General features: G+C 51.5%; 1 long non-coding RNA gene across 2 annotated transcripts in view; it reads left to right on the top strand.

Annotated features, from left to right (window-relative positions):
- The first annotated feature begins 20276 nt into the window (after positions 1 to 20276).
- LOC149337018 (uncharacterized) overlaps positions 20277 to 24084 on the top strand; it is an 85070-nt gene continuing 81262 nt past the window's right edge. Inside the window, exons 1-2 of one of the 2 annotated variants that reach the window (XR_016284592.1) lie at positions 20277 to 20421; positions 20503 to 20726. This is a non-coding gene — a long non-coding RNA (uncharacterized LOC149337018). Of the gene's footprint in view, positions 20727 to 24084 lie in introns of both variants that reach the window. The other variant, XR_016284591.1, reaches the window with a different exon arrangement.

Genomic DNA, 24084 nt, shown 5'->3' with positions numbered 1-24084 from the left:
GTAGCGGCTTTCCATTATAAACGAGAGTTCTCCAAGCACAGTGCAGATGGGGAGTTGGACATGGTCTTTTGACTCACCACCACTATCTTCACGGGCCCCCCTTACGCCGTAGTAGGCTATCGTCGGAAAGGCACCCGATGTCCCGCAGCTGCCTTAAGGCAGCCGCTCATCGCCAGCTGCAGCCCATTGCAGGGCCCCTGCACCCACACGTAGTAGCGGCTTTCCATTATAAACGAGAGCCCTCCAAGCACAGTGCAGATGGGGAGTTGGACATGGTGTTTTGACTCACCACCACTATCTTCACGGGCCCCCCTTACGCCGTAGTAGGCTGTCGTCGGAAAGGCACCCGATGTCCCGCAGCTGCCTTTAAGGCAGCCGCTCATCGCCAGCTGCAGCCCATTGCAGGCCCCTGCACCCACACGTAGTAGCGGCTTTCCATTATAAACGAGAACCCTCCAAGCACAGAGCAGATGGGGAGTTGGACATGGTATTTTGACTCACCACCACTATCTTCACGGACCCCCCTTACGCCGTAGTAGGCTATCGTCGGAAAGGCACCCGATGTCCCGCAGTTGCCTTAGGCAGCCGCTCATCGCCAGCTGTAGCCCATTGCAGGGCCCCTGCACCGACACGTAGTAGCGGCTTTCCATTATAAACGAGAACACTCCAAGCACAGAGCAGATGGGGAGTTGGACATGGTCTTTTGACTCATCACCACTATCTTCACGGGCCCCCTTACGCCGTAGTAGGCTAACGTCGGAAAGGCACCCGATGTCCCGCAGCTGCCTTAAGGCAGCCGCTCATCGCCAGCTGCAGCCCATTGCAGGGCCCCTGCACCCACACGTAGTAGCGGCTTTCCATTATAAACGAGAGTCCTCCAAGCATAGTGCAGATGGGGAGTTGGACTTGGTCTTTTGACTCACCACCACTATCTTCACGGGCCCCCCTTACGCCGTAGTAGGCTATCGTCGGAAAGGCACCCGATGTCCCGCAGCTGCCTTTAAGGCAGCCGCTCATCGCCAGTTGCAGCCCATTGCAGGGTCCCTGCACCCACACGTAGTAGCGGCTTTCCATTATAAACGAGAGCCCTCCAAGCACAGTGCAGATGGGGAGTTGGACATGGTCTTTTGACGCACCACCACTATCTTCACGGGCCCCCCTTACGCCGTAGTAGGCTATCGTTGGAAAGGCACCCGATGTCCCGCAGCTGCCTTAAGGCAGCCGCTCATCGCCAGGTGCAGCCCATTGCAGGGCCCCTGCACCCACACGTAGTAGCGGCTTTCCATTATAAACGAGAGCCCTCCAAGCACAGTGCAGATGGGGAGTTGGACATGGACTTTTGACGCACCACCACTATCTTCACGGGCCCCCCTTACGCCGTAGTAGGCTATCGTCGGAAAGGCACCCGATGTCCCGCAGCTGCCTTAAGGCAGCCGCTCATCGCCAGCTGCAGCCCATTGCAGGGCCCCTGCACCCACACGTAGTAGCGGCTTTCCATTATAAACGAGAGCCCTGCAAGCACAGTGCAGATGGGGAGTTCGACATGGTCTTTTGACGCACCACCACTATCTTCACGAGCCCCCCTTACGCCGTAGTAGGCTATCGTCGGAAAGGCACCCGATGTCCCGCAGCTGCCTTAAGGCAGCCGCTCATCGCCAGGTGCAGCCCATTGCAGGGCCCCTGCACCCACACGTAGTAGCGGCTTTCCATTATAAACGAGAGCCCTCCAAGCACAGTGCAGATGGGGAGTTGGACATGGACTTTTGACGCACCACCACTATCTTCACGGGCCCCCCTTACGCCGTAGTAGGCTATCGTCGGAAAGGCACCCGATGTCCCGCAGCTGCCTTAAGGCAGCCGCTCATCGCCAGCTGCAGCCCATTGCAGGGCCCCTGCACCCACACGTAGTAGCGGCTTTCCATTATAAACGAGAGCCCTCCAAGCATAGTGCAGATGGGCAGTTGGACATGGTCTTTTGACGCTCCACCGCTATCTTCACGAGCCCCCCTTACGCCGTAGTAGGCTATCGTCGGAAAGGCACCCGATGTCCCGCAGCTGCCTTAAGGCAGCCGCTCATCGCCAGTTGCAGCCCATTGCAGGGCCCCTGCACCCACACGTAGTAGCGGCTTTCCATTATAAACGAGAGCCCTCCAAGCACAATGCAGATGGGGAGTTGGACATGGTCTTTTGACGCACCACCACTATCTTCACGGGCCCCCCTTACGCCATAGTAGGCTATCGTCGGAAAGGCACCCGATGTCGCACAGCTGCCTTTAAGGCCGCCGGTCACTGCCAGCTGCAGACCTTTGCAGGACCCCTGCACCCTCAGAAGCGACTTTCCATTATAAACGGGAGCCCCCCTAAGCACAGTGCTGATGGGGAGTTGGACATGGACTTTTGATGCTCCGCCTCTATCTTCACGGGCCCCCCTTACGCCGTAGTAGGCTACCGTCGGAAAGGCACCCGATGTCCCGCAGCTGCCTTAAGGCAGCCGCTCATCGCCAGCTGCAGCATATTGCAGGGCCCCTGCTCCCACACGTAGTAGCGGCTTTCCATTATAAACGAGAACCCTCCAAGCACAGAGCAGATGGGGAGTTGGACATGGTCTTTTGACTCACCACCACTATCTTCACGGGCCCCCCTTACGCCGTAGGCTATCGTCGGAAAGGGACCCGATGTCCCACAGCTGCCTTGTATGGCCGCCGCTCATTGCCAGCGGCAAGCCTTTGCCGTATCCCTGCACCCGCAGAAGCGACTTTCAATTATAAACGGAAGCCCCCCTAAGCACAGTGTTGATGGGGAGTTGAACATGAACTTTTGATGCATCGCCTCTATCTCCACGGGGCCCCCTTACGCTTTAAGTTATCGTCGGAAAGGCTCCCGATATCCCACGGCTGCCAGCGCTGCCGCGGGGCCTAACGGAGGCGTCTTTGAAGAGGGTGATTAGGAGCGAGGGTTAAACTAATTACGTCGTATCTTTCCCATCCTGACCCAATTTGGGAAAAACAGGAAACGTCTGGTTTGCTGAGGCAAAGAGCACGCAGAGAAGATGATTACAGCGTTTCTTTTTTTTTGGCGATGCGTGGGAACAAGGTTAGTTTGTCACTCTCATCCGCCCACTTATCTTATCGCTCTTACCCGAGCGTCCCGTCCGGCCGCCTGTGCTGTACGGGCTTCGTGGCCATTTTTTCTTTCTTTCTTGTTGCTTACGGACGACACGCACTGGGCATGTTCGTTTTTCCAGTCCAGGACTACTAGCTGACCGGTCTCGGCTTCCGCTCTGACAGGAAACAGCGTCATGGTCACGTGAGCTACTTGCCAGGGGCTGCTTGCGGACTCTCCGCCAGAGCCGGGCTCCCCCTCGGTTACCGTACCAGGACGCTGTCATCAGTTAGCAGACGACGCACTCCATGGCCATCACGAATCCGAAGCAACGCCGTGCGCTAGATCATGATACTGACTCGATTTGAAGACCATACTGTCAACTTAGCGTAAGTGCATTACAAACTCCGCTTCAGGGTTATGCTCGCCGCTACTGCTCGCGGCGAAGTTCGCACAAAGTAGCCCAACTCGTTGCGGATAGGCGATAGACGAAAGCCCTCGCAAAAATGTTGACAGCAAGCGCTATAGTTGCTCCAGTATACGAGTGGCTTTCCTGCGGTGTTTTCAGGTAAGCGAGCAGACAGCATGACGTAAAACAAGCTAACAAGAACCTCTTGACGACACGGGCAAAGAATTCGCGCTCGCAGGTCCGAACGCGCGTCCATGTGTAGTGGATTTCAAGAAAATGGAACGAATATTCAAGAACAAAAAATCTTACGATGGCTCAGAGAGCAGCTACGGAGCTCATGTGAAGGTTTAACGCACGATATCGTCCTCCAGGAACACGAAAATTACGCAAACTGCACGCAAAGTCCGACTCAATATGGCTGCCAGCGCGGCGCGCAGCTGTCGTCTGCTGCCTTCCCTGCCGCCCCAAGTAGGCCGCGGAATGACATTGGAGAAAAACGAACGCGTTGCTATGGTAATGCAGGCAGCTTTCTGACTGATGGGCGGAGCTTTTGGGCTGCCCGAGAAAATCGTACACCGGACTCGAGTCCACAAGTACTACCGGACAGTCCGGGATTGAAAAACAAATGCGCCCACTGATGACGGGTGGGTATGCATCGGTGTCAAGAGCTTGACTTGCAACGCGAGTGGAGAGGTGGGCGGCGGTGTGCTTGAGACAAGTCGGAAGGAGAGCCCCGACGGGAGAAGATGTGAATGCCCTTACCGAGGAGAGGGTGGTGTCGTATTGGTTTTTATTTTATTTATGCTCCTAGCGAGACCCTGTGTTCGAGGCTGAGCACAACCGCCCAACCCACGGGGAAGGTACCACCTCACATAATATGTTTGAAGGGAGAATTGATGCTTGGGGCGGGCTACTGAAAATGACCGCCCCTATTTCTTTGTTAATTAAGGGTGTAAAAATCTATGTGAACGAAGGAAGCCCAGTCTGAGGTGAAGCTCCATGGTTGCCATGTAATTGCAGTGCTACCTAAGCTCTAACCTGCTAGGTCGGTGAATAGTGTAGCGCAAAGTTTGTTCTTTTTTGTGAATTCCCTGCTTCTTCCAGTTTTACTCTGTATATGTATGTTGTAAATATATGCTGTACTGTCATGATCTACAAGCACGCCTCCTGGTCTTCTTCCGCGCCGAACTACACTAGAGGAAGGGTTTGGAAACCTTCTTTGAAGAAACGAACGGATCTGAAATTCAAATAGTACCTTGGACTGCTTTCACATATATACATTGCTCGAAACACAGCAGTATAACATCTAACAAAGCACTTCAAAGATTTGGGTATCTGCAAAGTTCACTGCGCCCACAGCAAAACACTCATTCGACCACTTGTTGAGTATATCTTCATTGTATTGATTCCCTCTAAACAATCAGGCACCAAGAAAATTGAATCTTTCCAGAAGAAAGCAATTAGTTTCATCTGCAATCGTTACCACTAAAATATTTCTCGCCCTCGTCTAACCTTCGTGCTTTATCGTTAACCAATCTTTCGACTCGCCGATATAGCGAATGCCCGAAGTGCATATTCACTAGATTCCACGCCTGATGACACTGAGCATGTATGTCAGTTACTCTAAACCATTAGGATCAAGGCGCCACCACAAACCAAATATTTCTTCTTTTTATGCATGTATTGACACATAGATGCCCCTTTTTCCCACGAGTCATTGAAAGCTCATTGCCCACTGAAATCCGCTTACTTCCATTTCAGTAACTTCTGAATGCGATCGAAGGTCGCTGATGTTTGTGCACGGAAATATTTTATATTATCTACGTAATTTTCTATATTTTTAACGTACATATAGATGAATGAATGCATGTATGCGCGCGCTTTTTATATGTTTCATATCCCTACTCCTGCAATGGGCCCCGATGGAGCTGCAGTATGTACAAATAAATAAATTAATTAAAATAAATCTGTGCTGCTCATCGCAACCGACTAGCTCATTGAGCGCCTGCAAGCTTGGCAGCAGCAGCTAGGGCCCTTTGTCCCACGTGTCATGCTCCCATCAAGCATTAAGTCCCTGAATATAGGAGGTATTCACTGAGGCCGCGCTACCAGACGGCGCGAGCATCACCGCGGCAAACGCGCCATGTTGGCGGTCGTTTCATGCCAGCTCGCGCAGTGATCACGGTACGCCGTGAGGTACCCGGCCTGAACTGTTAGTGATCCGTAACATATTTGCACGTTGTTAAATGCATCAGCGACCGCGTACTCTTATTGGGCAAGAAGTTTGCAGCAGAATTCCTCTGTGCCGTGATAAAACAGAGCTGCCTCAACTCGGCAGCAAAACTGGCTGGCTTCACTGCACGCAAAAATGTACACGGCTTGCAGCTTTTAATATCAGTTGATAACTGTCAGCTAGTCATGCAGGGCACGTCGTGGATAAACAGCACGATTAACTACCGAAACTCCAAAACTGGCGCCGCAAAAACTGATAATTCCAGCGGCAGAACGGTCAAACAAATGCTCGCAGCACGAACGTCAGACCCGGCGAGAATATTTTGCAGTTTTGATTGTAGCTACGTAGCGCTGCTTCGAATGCACGAGACGTCTAGCCGTAGCAACACGTCACTTTCAGCAGATAGAGGTGACAAGTTAAACTACAGCTAAGCGAACAGACCCTTCGAATTATTCACCTCTCTAAAAACGGCACTTCGGCCTTCGGCACCCTACGCACGGCTCTTGGACTCACCCGCTTGTCAAGTAATTGCACCCTCTCATAGGTTTGTATGCTTTAATTCCTTGGCCTGTTAGCAAGCTTACGCCGTGCACAAGGTGGGCCTCGATACCGGTGAATTCAACACGCGTCAGCAGTCCTGTACGTCGCACACCATGCCGGCGTCTTCGCATTCCTACGGCAGGTCGACCTTTTCACGAAGTAGAACCTTCTAAGCATGCCCGCTCTTTTCTGCTGCGCACAGTTCACGCAATATTCACTCAGTCACGCAGCGGTACCGGTCGGACAGAAATTATCTGCGGCGAGACGCGAAATACACTCACAATTCACCCATCACCAGCTATTTAAACGCTGCGGGTGGCTGCGGCGGACGCGCGCGCGACCACCAACATGGCGAATGCAGCGCCGGCCGTTAGCGCCCCTTGTGGATGACGTCATGTGAATACCTCCTATACTGTCAAGGCCACCACAAAACAGGTGCTTGCGCGATATATGAAGCAACCAAGGCACCAGTTACCACGGCCTACGATGAACGATTGTAGCTGCCGTGGCTATCCCGGAATACCAAGCCTATATAGGCGTATAGAAGGGCAGGTGGTGGTGGCAAACTTTTATTAAACTGTACAAAGAGGGTTTGGGGTCAGAGCTTGATGGTCTGACCCTCACAAATTCAAAGAACGGGGGGCGGGGTCCTTAGTCCGGGACCCCCGCGGCTTCCGCGGCTGCCCGGGCTCGAGCCATCAGGGCTAGTTGGGCTTGGAGGTCGGAGCAACTGAACAGGGTAGCAGCATTCGCAAGGTTCCGTTCTACCTTCTATGTTCCCGTCTCTTTCCCCTCCTTTGTTTCGCACTTCAGGAAGGACGGGAGTGAAGCCAATCCTTTCCTTTCCCTCTTACCCAACGGACTCCCTCCTCTCATCTGTCCATTAATCCCATTCCTATGCACGGCGCCGTTGGGGTGATCCCATCAATGGAGACAGCGCGGCGCACCCCTCTCTTGATCAAGCCCCAACAACTCCCATCCCCTCCCGTAAATAATAATTTTACACACAGTGTTAGTGTTGCAACGCTACGGTCGCCCTGAGGCGCGCCAAGTGCAGAAGCCACGCTGATAAGCAAATGGAGCAGAACCTCGTTTATTTCCAAAGCTGGGTGCCTTTCTATAGGCATGCTTAACATGACGGGGGGGGGGGGGGGGGGGAGCTGCTGCTGCAAGCAAACGAAAGGGTGCGCGCCGGTGACGCGCGCGCAACTCAGTTTACTGAAGCATATGCCACAGTTACCAAGCCTAGGGATTTATCTCTAGATTTAGGGATTTTCAGTCTTTTCTGTAGATTTAAGCACCGCATTCTTGTACCGCTGCACGGCTGAATGACAATGCAGGAAGCGTGACCAGTAGTTTCGAACTTCAAGGAAGAAGGTACCGCTCACTGCTGCTCTCGGTGTTTATCTTAAAGATCAGCTTGTAAATTAATTGTGGAGGTCGTCCAGGAGGCGACCGCGGCCACGTTTAATGGAGGGCTGCCGGAGAAGACAGCGGTGGAGCGGCGGCGGCACCGTCCGGTCGGGGCCAAAGTCCCTAGCATTCTCTTCTGCGCGTGCCCACCGCTTCGTCTTCCTTGCGCATGCCGAAACGGTGGCGCTACAGGGGCTCCCACCCAGCAAGAAACAACGAGTTTGTGCGAAGAGTACAGAAAACGCAAAAGGAGAGCGTTGGACTACAAAAGAAAAGTGGAAACTGGTAAGAAAAGGCCGGTAAGTTGAGGTCGGTTGTCCGCGAAGAACGTCGGGCGGCAGAAATGAGCTCAGGCGGTCGAGCCTGGCTGTTTCGCAACGGTCGAGGGATGCAGACAGCAAACGCTGAGGACAGAGGCAGTAGGCGTGAAAAGTCACCCAGGAAGCGTTGATTAGGCCAACTAGTAGGGCTGACATCGGTAAGGGCGGACGAAGAGCAAGGTGAGCCACATAGGACAATAACAACTGCACATCACGAAAAATACTATTATGAAGAAGTAGTGCGATGCACGCAGAAGGAAGACGGATATAACTACTTGCTTAATGGACGCTATGTGCTACGTGTCCTGTGTTCTGCGTGCTTAGGATGATACAATATATTTTGGCGACGAGGATGCTGCTTAAAAAAGCATGAAGTTCCTTTTTGCTTCCGTCATAAGTTTCTCGGGTCTCCAGACGCCTCCACTCTTCCTGCCGACTCCTGGTCGGCCTGCCGTTCCATGACCGCAATGTGAGCTGGCCTTGTGCAACTGCATGGTGGCGTCGGGTGCTTCCACACTGGCAGCGGGCCAACGGAAGGCCATTCTGCTTAACTGTTCGGGCATTGAAGGTCGACTAGCCTTATATACTATACCGGCGTCGTCTACTTCGACTCGGCTACGCCCTCCCAGTGCGGTGACGAAGAGCCTCGCCCTAACGAGTTCGATGAGGTGTTGTCCCTCCTGGCGGCGCACTAGAAATCCTGCATGAACGTGATCGCCCCTCGTCACCGCTTTCGCCGTCGAGTCTGAGCTTCCGCCGAGACAGCAGAGCAGTACGTCTCTGCCCTTAGTAGCCTTAACGCTGACTGTGGGCTCGGGAGCTTGGCGGATGAGATGATTTGGAACCAGGTGGTGGTGAAGGCTTCTAGTCACTATTTACGTCAACGCCTTCTCTCGGAAGTTTCTTCTAGGACTCTGTCGCGAGTCGTGGCCGTTGCTCTACAGCGCAAGCAAGCTTCCCGTGGAACCAGGAAGGTGCTGAAGGGGCTGCTCTAGTTCTGCATGTTAGGTATGGGCGCGAATCACGACAGGCGTTGGACCGAAAAGCGCCGGCCAAGACCCACTTCGACCATTGCCAGTGCCATACATCGCAACCTGCTGCAGCTGCAGATCGTAGGTGCTACCGCGGATGGTCTACTACACACCTAGCGAAAAACCCTGCCCACAAAGCACGCAAGCGCAAATGCCGTCGGTGGCGAAGTTGGCCGTTTAGACAATCTTTGCAACTCGTCTGAACCTCCTGTCAAAGTTCCGCAAGCTGCAGACAATGCTGACACACCGTCGTTACAGGATGACGCCTACAGCGCGCCTGTTCTCCAGGTTGTAAGGCGAAAAAAAAACGGAATATTTGTCTCCCTCCTGATTGAAAGCAGGTCTATCCTCTTCCTGATTGACACCGGCTCATCTGTGTCTATTCTAGCCGAAGTGCTTTACCAACGGCACTCCGCTTCAGCCTGCACATTAAAATCATTCATTCATTCATTCATTTTATTTCTACTTTTGCCATACAAATTACCAAAACACTGACTGACCCCATAGCCAGAGGCTAGTGTGGGGTTCACAAACAAAATATATGAAGGCAATGACACAGCACTTGTGAAAAATGAAAAGCACAAAATCACGGCGAAAGACCCAAATACATCATACAACAAGGAAAAAATGAAATAATGTGCATTTTACAGCAGAATGAAAAAAATCTTTCATGAACAACATGGTACAACAGACACAAACCGAAAACAACTGTCACATATGTCAAACACCGTTCTACTTCTGGGCTACTCTAAGTCTCGTATCGCGATGCAAGGATTTTTTGTTGCGGCAGAGAACTTTCAAGGACGAAGCCCCTGTGTCCTCTTGTACGCTTTCTCAGGACGAACCGCATTGCTGAGTGTGTATGCAGTCGCGACCCTGTAAATGAAGACCTTGGTTTGTCTTTCCAAGACAGCTGATACATCTTTGCTGCCTCTTGAGTTACGTACAGAGTTCGAGCATGTTTTCACCAAGGAGCTCGGAGTTGCTCGCGGCTTCGTGCACAAACTCAGAGTGCGAGAATCCATTCTTTCGGTTGCCTGAAAGCTCCGACGGTTGCCTTTTGTCATTCGCGAGCAAGTTTCCGTAGAACTGCAGGAGCTCGATGCTCAAGAAATCATTGCACGGGTCGACGCTTTTAGACGGACCTCTCCTATCACAGTAGCCCAGAAAAAGATGGTTCCGTCGGCATGTGCATGTATTTGCATGAGCCAAACCAGACTATTATAGTTGACAGTTTACCCTTGCCGCAAAGGTTCCTGAGTTTTAAATGCGGAGTCGAGTAATGATCACGCAGCTTGACCGCCTTGGTTGCTGCCACCTTACTAGAAATCATTTTTTCTATAACGTCACCAGAAGAACTTACTAGATGTTCCCCGTATTTGTCCCAATTAATAACATGTCTGATTTTAGAACCACGCATCCGGAAGTCTGCAGTAAACAAAAATATTGTATAATGGTCACTTCCCATGCGGTCAGGTGCCGTTGACCACTTCACACGGACGTCAGGTGAATGCAAAGTTAAGTATATAGCTGTGGCTGAGGTTGGGGGGCGAAAGAAAGTAGGCCTTCCGTCATCCGCCACACACAGGTCCAAACTATCGATAACGTCTACAAGTTTGTGTCCGCAGGAATCTGAGCTCCTATCCCCCAAGACAGAGGGATGGGCGTTGAAGTCAAAGCAGGTAATTCAGGGCGCTGGGCAGCGGTCACAAAGCTGCCGTATAGAAACAAATCCGATGATACATTCTTCCGCGGAGACACATACACTGATGCAAAAGGGAGAGTTCGGGAGCCGAGGCGTATACTCACAGCCACTACCTCAATATTGTCAGTACAAAGATCAAAGAGCGGAACGACAACTGATACGCAAGAAGGACGACAAAGCCTTGAAGATGACACTCAGTAGGATTAACTGTGCCATTCGACGATATACGAACAAACTCTTCAGGTTGCAATGGGCATCCTTCTGCGCTACCTTGATTGTTTTTCCCCGACGACGAAAATAACTTGGCGAGTTATTGGCAGTTTTGCTGGTGTGTCTCGCCCTACGAAGCCTTTCGAAGCTCATGCATTGCGCAAGCAGAAATCTCTCGCATGCTTGGCAGAGAAATTCGCTGGTGCGTTTGTGCGTGCAAGTTCAGGACTTCACTACTGTACTCTACCTGCGACGTCAACGTCTGTTATGCAGGCCCGTTCACTCTTCGAGAGCTTCAGACAGCGCTCAGCGGCCTGCGGTACCGATGTGCACCAGGTCCTGACGGCATCACCAACCAAGTACTGCAGAACCTGCCTCTGGAACACAGGAAGATGGTCCTAATCTATCTCAATCGAGTGTGGGAGACTGGCGTCGTTCCTACTTCATGGAAGATGGCTTGTGTTGTACCAGTGCTGAAGCCTGGCAAGGAGGTGACGGGCTTGGTCTCGCATCGTCCTGTATCACTGACGTCGTGTGTAGCTAAACTGATGGAGATTCTGGCAAGTAAGCGCATATCTTAGTGATTAGAGGACAGAAAAGCTCTGCCGATATGTATGACTGGATTCCGCCCAGGTGTAAGCGCGCAAGATAGCGTCTTGGACTTGATAACTGACGTTGAACATCAAAGAGCTCTTGGCCTTTCAACGCTAGCTATTTAGACGTATCAAAGGCTTATATAGCGTCTTTCAGAGCTCGGTACGGTATAGTTTGCAGAATATAGGCGTACAGGGCCATCTTCTGCGATTCATTCACTCGTTTGTCAATGATCATAAAATTCGAGTGCGGTTAGCAGGCACCTGAAGCACTGAAAGGGAGGTATCGCGAGGTGTACCTCAAGGAAGTGTTCTTTCCACAGTGCTCTTTAATGTAATGGCTGGCCTTCAGCTGCTCTACAAGTAAATTGCAGGCATGTCCATATGCCGATATATGCAGACGACATTTGTCTTTGGTTTACCGGATACCAACGCAAGCGGCTAGCCCTGATAGCTTGAGAGGCCATGCTTTTAGTTCGAAATTGCCTTCAAGGGTTTGGATCGTCTCTCAGTGGAAAAATCTGGTTTCGTCCTCTTTCCAGGTGTAGGAAGACGCTACGCGCGGCTGAGGATACACCTCGATAAATAACTCTTGCATTCGTGAATACACTCACATGCGCTTTTTGGGCGTTATTATTCACAACCGTCTACAGGGCGACGGGCTGTGGACTCGATTGGGGCATCATTACCTTCGCGTCTCAATGTGCTTCGCAGAATCGCCAGTGAGCAATGGAGAAATCACCCTTCTTCAATGAACAGGCTTCACGAAGCACTGGTGGCGAGTCACATAATGTATCAGCTCCCTTTAATTTCCCCATCGGTATCAAAGCTTCAACGTTTTGAAGTTGTGCACAGAAAGGGCCTCAGGAGAGTTCTTGGGGTTCCTCAGACTGCTCCTAACAGGGCAGTTCTTTTTCAGTATCTATCGAAACCTCTCAGCCTTATCGCTTCAAAAAGGTTATTAGTGCAACTTGGCCGCCTCAGAGAGACGGTAGCCGGGCGACCCCTTCTACAGCGCCTTCGAAAGAGATCTGAGTCTCGAGTGTACATGGAGCTTAATACCCTTGGTTCGCTTGGTCTTGACGTTCGAGGTCAGAGAAAGAGGTTGGAACCACCTTGGTTATTTGCGAGCCTGGACTGTTCGTTGACAGTTCCTCACCTTCACGCCGAGCGGAGTTCCTCTTTGGCGGCAACACGCTCGCTCGTATTAGAACACATTGAATCCGAATATGATCGTCATCTTCAAATTCTTACTGATGGCTCTGTAGACAAGGCCAGAGGAGCTAGTGCTGCTGCTTTTCACATTCCCTCTTTGAAGTGTACCTGGTCTGTTCGCTTTACTGAAGTCATGTCCTCCACAACAGCCGAAAGCGTTGCAATTCAGGCGGCTCTCAAGAAGCTAGGTTCTTGTACTGCTCAACCTGTCGTTAACCTTTCGGATTCAAAATCGGGCCTTCAAACATTACAGCATAGGTTCCCTACTGAAGCTTTGTGTCTTAGCTCTCTACGCTTGCTGCATAATCTGAGCTGCAGAGGCTTCTCTGTACGCTTCCAATGGGTTCCCTCGCATATAGGTGTCCTATGAAACGAGAAGGCGGACAGCTTCGCCCATAGGGCGCTGTCTCGGAATCCTTCTAGAAAAGTTCCTGAAGATGTCAAGAGAATCTTCAGAGGGACAGTGTTGAGAGCCCACCGAACAAGCCATGTGGGACCAAGGGTCTCCAAAAATCCCAAGCAACTTACTCTACCGCATACGCACGGGCTCTGCTCCTACTCCTGCGTGGATGTATAAGACTGGCCTGGCGTCGTCTCCATCATGTTGAACGTGTGGTGCGTGCGTCGATATAGTACATTACTTATTGTGCTGTACTCTTATAACGCGGAAAGGTGCGTGTTATTCGGTTCTCTCGATAAGGCAGGACCCCCTCAGAGCTGCCTTCAGGACATTGTTTTCCCGCGCGGGAACCCATTCTGTAGAAAGGAAGCTTCACGTCTTCTTTTAAAGTACTTACTCGACACGAACCTAGTCTCCACATGGTGACAGCATGAGTGACTATTATTTGTGTTTCTAAGTTCGGTGCGGGATTATGTGATTTAGTTATTGTAGGTGCCGCTAGGGTTGAGCAGTTTCCGGCCGAAACCGCAAGGCCAACCCCACCTGTAGGTTACAGCAACTCAACTCAACCCAACTCAACATTACCATTGCCGCAAACGGAAGAGCTCCTCCATAGCTTTGCTGGTTCACAGTGTTTCTCCGAGCTAGACCTTTCCTCGGCTTATCAACAAGCACCACTCAGCCCTGCCAAAGAGTAGGTTGGGGCAACCGAAAAGGAAATAAAAATAATATGCCCCTGCCTGCACCACATAGTTACAACAGGCTTAACCCAATTCGAAAATAAAAGAATAGGCCCGTAGGCAAATTTTAATTTCACCACCCGTAGGTGGAAAAGTAAATGAAAAGGGAGAAAAGCTACTATAGCGACCCACAGCCAGGGGAGCGGGCCCGGGGAGACTCCCCTGATCTCCCCTGGGAAGTAGCGGAAGGGAAGGGCAAATGGATGGTGTCGTGTTCGTCGACCAAGCGACGCCAGGCCGCTCCAGCAACCCTTGCCTCCTCCGCGCATACTCGCCGCCCGCTTCCCAGAAACAAGCGCGGGCCGGCCGCCCCCACAAAAGCAAGCAGGCGTCGTCTCCCCCGACGACGTCTGATCCCCACAGCCCCGTCGACTGACGCATTCCCATTTCCTTACCGTGACCGTCTTCATTCCCACAGCAGCGAAAGTGCATTCTTGTACACTTGCCCTCTCTCTCTCTCTCCCTCTAAAGAAATAAACCCCAGTCTGCACCCAGCAGCTGTGTTCAGAGGTTCCTCGCACGCGGGGCTCCCACGCCCCGTACAAACACCGCCATTAACACTGGGGAGCGCGTGCTTCTTGCTTTTGTGAGGGCGGCCTGGCGTCGCTTGGTCGACGAACACGACAGATGGGAAAAGTGGTTGTAGGGAATGGGTTGGGATAAAGGTTGGGAATGGGGACAGCGAGGTTTTTGTTCAGATCATTCGATTATGTCGACTTCTTTACTGGCCTGCCTGGCCAGGGCAGGGGAGCATCGAGATTACCCAATGGTGCGGCCCCGCTCACGGGATGCCCGACCACCCACCATACGCAGCGGGCTCCGACCATCGGAGACAGGAAAATCTAACACGGGGTCATAGCTACCTGGGGCCCCTCCACGACACTAGGAGGCTTTCACAACCTGCCGGCTACTTACCATCGAGTGCTTTTCGCGGTTTTTCAGACACCGGAACTATGTGTGATGTGGTCCCGGGACCCATCTGTGCTTCCATCCAGCCAACCATGCACTTATTTCCTCCCCTAGCTTACTCTTCTCCTACTGAGGAGGGAGTATTCAAGGCCGGGCGACCGGGACATTAACCAAGAACGTGGCTTAGGGTGAGATGACCCGGGCCTACTCCACCGGTACTCCACAACATCGACGGTTTTTGCCAGACTCTTCCGAGGCCGTACTAGGCCCCCATCCCCCGGCGTCCCGCAGGGCATATTACAGCCTGCGGCCGGCCGTTAGGCCGCTTCCCGAGGCGTCGTTTCCTCAGAGCCTAGCTACTGTGAACCCCCGCGCGGACCTGGTTTCTCCGTAACCAGAAACCGACGCGTCGGTAGCCAGACTTGCACGCCCCCGCGTGCGGAGGGAAGTAGCATGTATTTGAAAACCTTTTGATCTGTGGACATGCCTTCCGGGCCGGATTTCGTGGGTCCAACCTTAGTATGAACCACGACCGGCTTTATTACTTCGCGACCTGTTCACCGGCGCCGCCCCCGTAGCCCCCGATTTTTTACTGATTGTTTAGTTCATTCTTAGTTCGCTCGCCAGCCGCTGCTCTCCGTGGCGCCACAACTTACCCCCACGCGGAGTGCGGGCTGGCTTAGCGGTAGCAGTGGCGGCTTCGTTGTGTTTTTGTGTGCGTCTGAACTCCGTGTTGCCGGCTGTTCTGCTTGCTGCCCGCATACTTGCCAAGAGCGCAATTACTGCTGAGAGCCTTTACATTTCGTAGGCCATAAAAATCATCGCCCGCGATGGTGTATTGCTGCGTTCCGCTCTGCAAATCGAGCGGGCGCACAGCGAAGGGTATCTCATTTTTCATGTTGAGTGCATCATGAAATGATTAACAATCGGGTGAACGCTCCTGAAAAGAAGTAAGAAGTGTGCATAGCGCGCTTTTTATTGTAGATTGGCGGAAAGTAGCGCGGCTTTGCCCTGGGATGCTGCTAGGTACAGAGCAGAAACAACCGTGATGAAATTGTGCAGCTGTGCGCGCAAAAAAAAAAACGCCGCTCCAGTAGCACCAGAGCCGCGCCCACCAGTACAACCGCTCTTAGAGCTTGTTTTAGCTGCAAAACTGCTGCTCTGAGAAGTAGAAATATTACCGCTATCAGCCTTTAAGGCCCGTTCACACTTGCGAGTCGCAGAGGTCGCGCGACTGTTTTGGTCGAAAAGCGACAGTCGCAAACGGTCGCCCTGGTCGAAAAGCGACAGTCGCGGGTCAGTGGCTCAATGCTCGATTTTTCAGCCTCGCGACTGCGAGTCGCAAACCTTTGAACCAATCAGCGAGCGAGCCAAGCTTCCGGCAACGACACCGCTCGCGGGCGCGCCGGGCGACGACCTGCGCTGCTCCCAGCGGGCTGCCGTAGTCGTCGCTAAGCCTAGCCGGTTTCATATCGATGTCGCAACTGAGGGCGCATCGGATCCTGGCCAGCGGTAGTAATTAAAATGCTTCTTTTGTCACCGCTTTATTGTGAACCATGTATCATAATAATATCAAGACATGCTCGACTTCCGCGACGCCTTAAGCAGCGGGGCTAGCAGACAACAGTCGAGCCGCATGGAGCAGCAGCAGCAAAGCGGCTATGGGAAGAAATTTGCTTTTGTCGCTGTTATCCCTTCTACCAGCAACTCGGTACTGGCCAGCGATCTTCAAAAATGGTTCATTTTTTACATTCCTGTACCCAAGGGCTTGTTATGCACGCGAACAAGCAATATTTGCGCACAAGCAATATTTGCGAGCAGGCACTGAGCCCTGACAGCAGGAACTGACAACTTTCATTACATATGACGCGCTCTTAAGGTGCAAGCGCGTTTTCTTTGGTTTTCTTCGGACTTGCATTGCGCCTTCCGTTTTAGAGCGAAAATCTCAACTTCTCCCATGCTGAACCTGAAGGTGATCTGGCTCTTAAATTTGACCTATAACGGGAGGCGCGCCGCATGTGCAAAATCGGGCGTGGCAGGTGCCTCGATCTTCACAAGTCGTTGACCTGCCAGGTCAATAACTTACGACCGAACCGAGACAGCCCTCGAGCTCGTGAGAGCTTGCAGCTTCTCTTCTTCCTCGAGCACCTCAGAAGGAAGAAGGAAAGCTGCAACATTGATAGCGCATGTTGCGGCTAATCGACTCATTTTAGAGCTCCTAGTTTTATAATCAGCGACAGCAGCAAGCCAACCATCACCTGAGTGGTACGTCAGAAAAGGTGTCAGTAGGCCGGGAACAGCGCGATGTAAAGCTTCGGAGGAATGTCAGTGGTCTGAAGACTACCAGCAGATGATGCAGAAGGGCTTTTTGTGCCAGGTTCCCGCAGGTCACAGGTGGCAGTGTAGCCTCATACAGTGCGTCACAAACTTAACTTAAAGAAAAGGCCTGGTCGCATACGCGCGCGACATACTAAGATTGCCGGCGGTGGCAGGTCATAGACGGCAAGGATGGATCGCACAAATTCCACCGGTGGCAGCGCCTGTGATCCGGGTGCAGTAGTGACACTCGATGGTACCCATAAGAGATAGCGTCCGCATTAAAACTGGCAGGTGGTGGTTAAATTATTGATATGGTCGCGTGAGGTTGCTCGGGAAGAGCACCCTAGATCACACTGCTCAACCTCTGCTCTACGCCGGTATAAGGACTCCCATTGAGCTATGAATTTCTTAAGTAGAGAAAGAACAATTCTGCATATATGGGCATCAACCCATTAGCTATCGCGTCATACCCTTAATTCGGAGCACGGGCTCCGGGCTTTTGATAGAGGTGCCGGGTTCGGTCCCCAGTGCCGCCGGGTACTCACCGGTTTGTTAATGGGTACAAGATTTCCCCCCGCCTACTGCTCGGCTCTTCTGGGGTGAGATGCTTGGGAAAAGGGTCTTGGACCAAACCGTTGCCTTTCAAGAAGTTATCGTGCAGATCAGAAGGGCTACGGCGGCGGATACGTAGAGCCATGCAGAGGTAGAATTGCCAGCTGCATGCCATCGTGTTACATCACGCTGCAGCGCGCGACGACTGCGTTCCCGAAATGAGACGGCAGGCTTACTCCTACTCACACGTAAGCAGTCTTAAGTGTCTCTGCCGAGCTTTTCTTTTTTTTCCTCTATCGAGATGCGCTCAGGATAGTGGTAAATTGCTGCCTACGAACAGAGTCGTGAGAAATTCGCCTTTGTCACTACCGACGGCCTCTACACCAATTGAAAGTCATGTCTTACGACCTCTGCAATGCCCCTGCGACCTTCGAGCGCGTATGATGGACTCACTATAGCGTGGCTTCAGATGGACGACATGGCTCTGCATAAATGACGTCATTGCTTCTCATCCAGTTTCTAAAATCCCCTCTCCTGTCTTGCTACCATTCTTGCTGTCTTCCGCCGCGCCAAGCTTCAAGTCAGCTCCAAAAAATGACGCCTCGGACGGCGTCAAATCAAGGTCCTCGGTCACTCGGTCGCTGGCACCCGAAGCTGATGAAGTTCGTGCCGTCCGCAAGTTTCCCTGACCGCATTCCTCCAGTGATATACGCAGTCTGCTCGGCAACCCCTCACTCTTGCTTTCGCCTGTGCGTCTATAAATTCGTGGAACTGTTTCCAATTCTCAGCCGTCAGAAATCTATGCTGCTAACGTGTGTTTATTTGCTGGAGACTCCTCTTGATTCTGTGGCGTCAATAGGACACAAGTCATGAGCACAAGCTATCTGTTTCACTGAGCAGACTTTCACAGAGGAAATCTCATAATATTAAATTGGTCACGAGGAAAAGGGAAGGCTACCATACTCCTGAAGGACTACCCTTTCCCATGAGGCCTCGACCCATAGAGTTTCTTACTATTACCTAGAGGGAAAGCTGGCGACCCCTCTATGGGAGTTTGCATCTTGGAAAAAACAGCGCTAAACGAAAGGACAACGAAAAAGAGTACAACAGGACAGGCGCTGTCCCAACATAACATGTACCAACTAGCTCAACTCTCCGTTTTATGGGAGTTTGCATGGAGACCCCTCGAGGCCACTTCAGCCACCATGGGCGCTCAAAGCATCATGGGGCGGTGAGCTACCGACTGCAGAACTGCAACTTTTGGCCAAAAAATAATAGAAAAATAAAGCTGTTAGATCACTACGAATGTCCTAACATTCAATATCTTGTCTAATGATTGCAACAAACGAGCAGAAAAGCATTTAAGTGCAAAGTTTGCCCAAAATAAGAGATGACTAGCTTTCCTATTGGCCAAGTGATGAACACTAAAAAACTAATATGGCGTAATTAACAGGCGCATTTTTAAAAGTAAATATGTTTTGAAATAAAATGTTGTTGCTTAGATACTTTAAGTTTAAGAGGTTTTTTAATGGCATTTCGGAAGAGTAAAACCTTTTATTGGCGTCGTGTGTCGTCGCGTTTTCATTACTATGGCTTTTGCACACTGCGTTCGCGCGAAAGTCGTCTGCGCGCACACGAACAGCGTTTTTGGAATGAAACATCTTAGTAATGACACTTCGTGTTCCTGAAAAACTAAGACTGTCTCGAAACAAGTAGCTCACCGCCCCATGATGCTTTGAGCGTCCATGGTGGCTGAAGTGCAGCGCCGCCAGCTTTCCCTCTAGGTAATAGTAAGAAACTATGCCTCAACCAATCTCGCGTTTTCTTAGCACTTGTTGCTGCCTTCGCCGTTCTACATGTCGTGGACCATTCCAGCCCTTCTGCAACTACGGAACTCCGCCCCGACACAAGTATGCACGGTATTGTAGTCATCCTTGCTCAGCGGCTATACCATCACCACCATGTGACCGACTATGCCAGCCGCCTTTTGTCTCCCTCCGAGAACGGGAGTGCCTCGTACTTTCTCAGGCGCTAACATAATTCCGTCGCTGTTTGTTTGGGAGGTCCTCGTGTGTTCCTATAGGGACCATAACGCCTTCAGCTGCTGGTCTTTATCGTTCTCTTCGCCTCTGTTGCCGCTTGCGAGCTGACCGAACCCCCTTCAAGCCTTGTGGCCACCTTCAGCTGATCTACATTGCGACTAATTTGTTTTTCCGTGTTGTCCTCGACTTTCTTAGACCTTTTCGCACATTCATAATCATACGTTTCCAGGCAACAATTTTTTTCCTGGTATCTACACCATAGTAAACCGAGTACACGCTTAGGCTCTGCCAACGTGCCAACCGACCTAGCCCTGTCTCTCCTCAGCACCGTCAGAGAGAAGGTGCATGAGAGAGAGAATAGAGATAAGGGAACAGATCCAGAGGAAGAAGTCGGTGAACAAAGCAATGTGTCAGTTATTGTTATCGAGGCTCGCACCTGTCAGTGCCGCTATCTCTGTGCTTCGTGCGCGCCAACAAATGCTGAACCGGACGTGATAACGAAACGTCATGAATCAGTCAAGCAACGACGCCAGCTCTACAGTAGCCGTGCTTGGCGTTAGGCTACCTACTTTCCGGACTGGTGATCCAGAACGTTGGTCTCCGCAAACAGAATCACAGCCGCACGCCGCATCACAACCGACAGCACTATCACGACGTGGTGGGCAGCCTTCGCGACAGCCAATGAAATGTGAGACCTGCTCCTTTACCCATCGGCAGAAAATGCTTACAGGACGAAGAGACGCTGATTCGTCACGTCACCCTTTCACAGTTGTACCTTCTTGAGCAGCTACAACGCGGAGCGACCTGGTCGACAGCGTTGCTTGACATGCATCAGCTGACCGGCACCCCGACAGGTATCGACAGCCTTGTTCTGCGAGAATTGCTTCAGCAGACGCTTCCCTCACGAGTGTGAATTGGGATCACCTTGCATGGCGAGACTGACCTCACCAAGAAAGCCGAGCTTGCCGACAGGCTTATGCCGATCGCCACACCGTAAGTCGCGGCTGAAAACGCCGAAGTGCTTCCCGCTAATTCTTTGCCAAGACAAAAAAATTAGGAGTCACTTTGGCGACTAAAGTGGTGCAAGGCGAAAGCCTTAGTACAGCATTCTGTCACGAATGTGGTTGTGAATGATGATTCAAGTGCTGCCAGCGAATGACGCGTCCATTGGCTGTCTGCGTGTGTTACTGATGTCTGGTTAACATGTTAAGCTTCGCCTGTAAGAGTGGAACGCGACAGCGTCTTGCAACGCTGCCAGGGAGTCCACAGAACGCCATCGCCAATTCGGCTGTAAGCCTTGCTGGACGGTAAATTTATTTTTTGAGGAAAGGAAATGTATCTATCTCGCATATCTGGGTGGACACCTGCACCTCGCCGTAAGGGAAAGGGGGAAGATGGGAGTGAACGAAGACGCCGTATTAGCTAGACGCGCCTTTGTTCATTCCAAACCATTCAGCTGGCATTACGGAGTGGCTAGCGTGCTTGTATCGCACTCCACAGACCCTGGTTCGATTCCCCAACTCGACCAATTTCGTTCTCGGTTTTATTGATTTATGCGGTCTAACTAGAAAGGTTAATTAGGCTATTTCATATTTATATTATTGCATTTCTATCCATCGTGTTCTGTCATTCACCTGTCAATTGTTGGAACTGTCTAGAATGTTCGACACAACGTATATGTAACGAGCAACGTCGAACTGAGTGGGGAAGTGCGTGGTGGTGGAGCGAACGCGGTTTCGTACTTATCTGTTTTTGTCAGCAGCGTCTTCTTCCGCGGACGCTGTTGTCGCTGCGGCGCGCGTCTTTCTTTTCTTTTCCTCTTTCTTCTGACCTCTTCATTCTCCTCAATCTTCATTAGGCTAATTGATTAATTAAGCAATTAACTAAACTCAGTCCAACTTAGTTGGAGCATCACTATACGATCCCTTTGATTGGTTGCATGGTTACTAGCCAAGGTACAATTGGCTCCATTTGAAATTCGCGCACTGTGACGTCACGAGCATTTCGACCAATTGAAAAGCGTGACATTTTCTGTCGACAACTCCAGCTTACAACGATGAGGCATTAAAGGCTTCCGCCTTAATATCTCCACGGGACCATGGCCGCTCTGCAAGCAACTGGCAGCCAAAAATCACGACAGAGTACCGCACCACCGCAAAAGCAGAACTAGTACCACCACAAAGTACGGCAATACTTCACGGAGCTGTTTGTCACTTTTAGACAAGTCTGTAAACAGGACGGGCCAGGATTGAGGCCGACCATTACAGCACCCCCGCCTATCCACCAGTCGGTTTATTTCGCGACCAATACCGAGCGCGTCATCCGTTTCCTGATCTACATAGAAGCGGAACTCAGCGTAGAACAGACGTCGCCGGCCGATTGCAAACAACCTCGTGCATCACTGCTACAAGCCTTCATCACTACGATATAGTGCCTAGAATATACTATAACTACGACAATAGCGTCGTGCGGGCACCGTCTAATCTCGTTGGACTTTGGCTTCAAGACGATATTTCGGTGGGTGCTTGTCGTGGTGGACGTCACATTTGCTTCGTACTGATTGTCGGTGTCCGCAAACGGCGGCTACAAGATACGCTGTAGAAAGCACAAGTGCACGGGAAACCGTCCAAACATCCCGCCCTTCAGCCCCAAGCTCTTCGCACCGCCGGCCGCTGCCCGCGTCAACGCCATACCTCCGCGTGTTGTCCGGAATATGATACGGCTGCCGCTGGCCGTATCAGCCCAACAGTTTACCTCGCGAGCTAGCGAATACTAGGGCGGAGACATTATTTGCGAGTGAAAAACACGACTGACACGAAATACGCGCGTCAGATCAGACTTTCAGAAATGCGCGTTGCGCATTGTTGTTGTTGCCTTGGTGGCATGGCACATAGCCTCGACGGGGGATTGGCCAGGGTTCAGTGAGGAGAGCCACAAGAAGGTAAACTGGGGCCAAGCTAATGGCTTAACTTTGATTGCTAAGCCAATGATGTAACTTTGGGTAAGAATTCAGAGGAATTATCTTTATAGGTCTCCCACTGGTCCTTAGATTCTATTGATAGTGCCCCAGGGAGAGTCTGACAGCATTTCCATAATATATATTAGAGCGTGGCCCTAACTTTGTATCTTTTACATTTTTCTGACAACTGTTCCTAGTATATGACGCTCATTATTGGCGGATAGGGGAATATGTTTGTTTTTAGGCGACGCCAGTAGACGGCCTGACTTTTAATGAGTGATTTGGCGGCCGGCGGGTACCTTGCTCATCCCAGTCTGTAGTGTTGGAGGATATCTCTGTACATATATCTCTGAGGATATCTCTGTAAATCTCTGTATGACCGCAGGCAGTACCGCTCCGTGTAGCCTTCAACCAGCCCAGCCACCCGTTCTGAACGTGAGTCCTAGAGCTAATTCGTGGGCGGTTTCGTTTCCGGCTAGCGAGGCGTGTGCGCAGGACCAGAGATCCTGAATATTTCTGCTTTCTTTGACTGTCTGCAGGGTTCGTCTCGCTCCAGGACAGATCCTTCCTCTCGCGAACCTCGTCACTGTCGCTAACTATGATCTTGTCAGTTGTAATTGCTACAGCTAAAGCTACGACAGTTTCTTCTGCCGTTTTTGTGTTGTCCGCACGGACACTAGCACTGGCAATTAAGTGAGCTTCTGCGTTGACTGCGGCACGAGTCATCCTCTCATTGCGTGCGTCGGCTGCGTCAACGTAGGTCACGTCCTGTGAATTTAGGAGGCGCTTCTCTAGGCCCTCGGCTCTTTTTTCCCTGCGCTCTTTATGATGCACGGGGTGCATGCTTTTTAGCAATGGTGGGATCATTAGTTTATTCCACACTTCTCGCACCACCCCGCTCGCACCACTTCAACCTCTTGCTTCAACATCATATACCATTCGGCCTCCCTCGCGGTGATACTACACTGTTGTGCCGCCTGTGGCTGGGAGTGGCGTTCACAAGCGCCTATTCCAATCTCATCGCAATGGCAGACTCTCCAGCATGTGACCAGTGCGGTTGTGATGAAACGATCGGACACCTCCTCTGTGACGCCCTCGCTTTGAGCGAGAGGGCGGTTTTCTGACTGCTACTCTGTACCGCTTGGACTCGTGTTCTCTAACAGAGTCCAACGTTCTGGGTCTTGTACACAACCTTCCTCACAAAGGAAAGCGGTGAAAGCGCTCCTGAGATTCTTAATGGACTCGGGGTTGTATTCCCGTCTATAATATTTAATCTTCGAAAAACGTAGCGCGAAAAACAAGACACAGGTAAGGTGAAGACAGGACACGAGCGCCCAGTTAGCTTACTTGTGTATAATATTAAGGCGGAAGCCTTTAATGCCTCATCGTTGT

This window comes from Amblyomma mixtum, chromosome 7 (genome assembly GCF_055824585.1).
Source record: "Amblyomma mixtum isolate Tamu chromosome 7, ASM5582458v1, whole genome shotgun sequence".
NCBI lineage: Eukaryota > Metazoa > Arthropoda > Arachnida > Ixodida > Ixodidae > Amblyomma > Amblyomma mixtum.
Note: the sequence above shows the minus strand (reverse complement) of the source record. Positions and strands in the feature narration are given on the sequence as shown.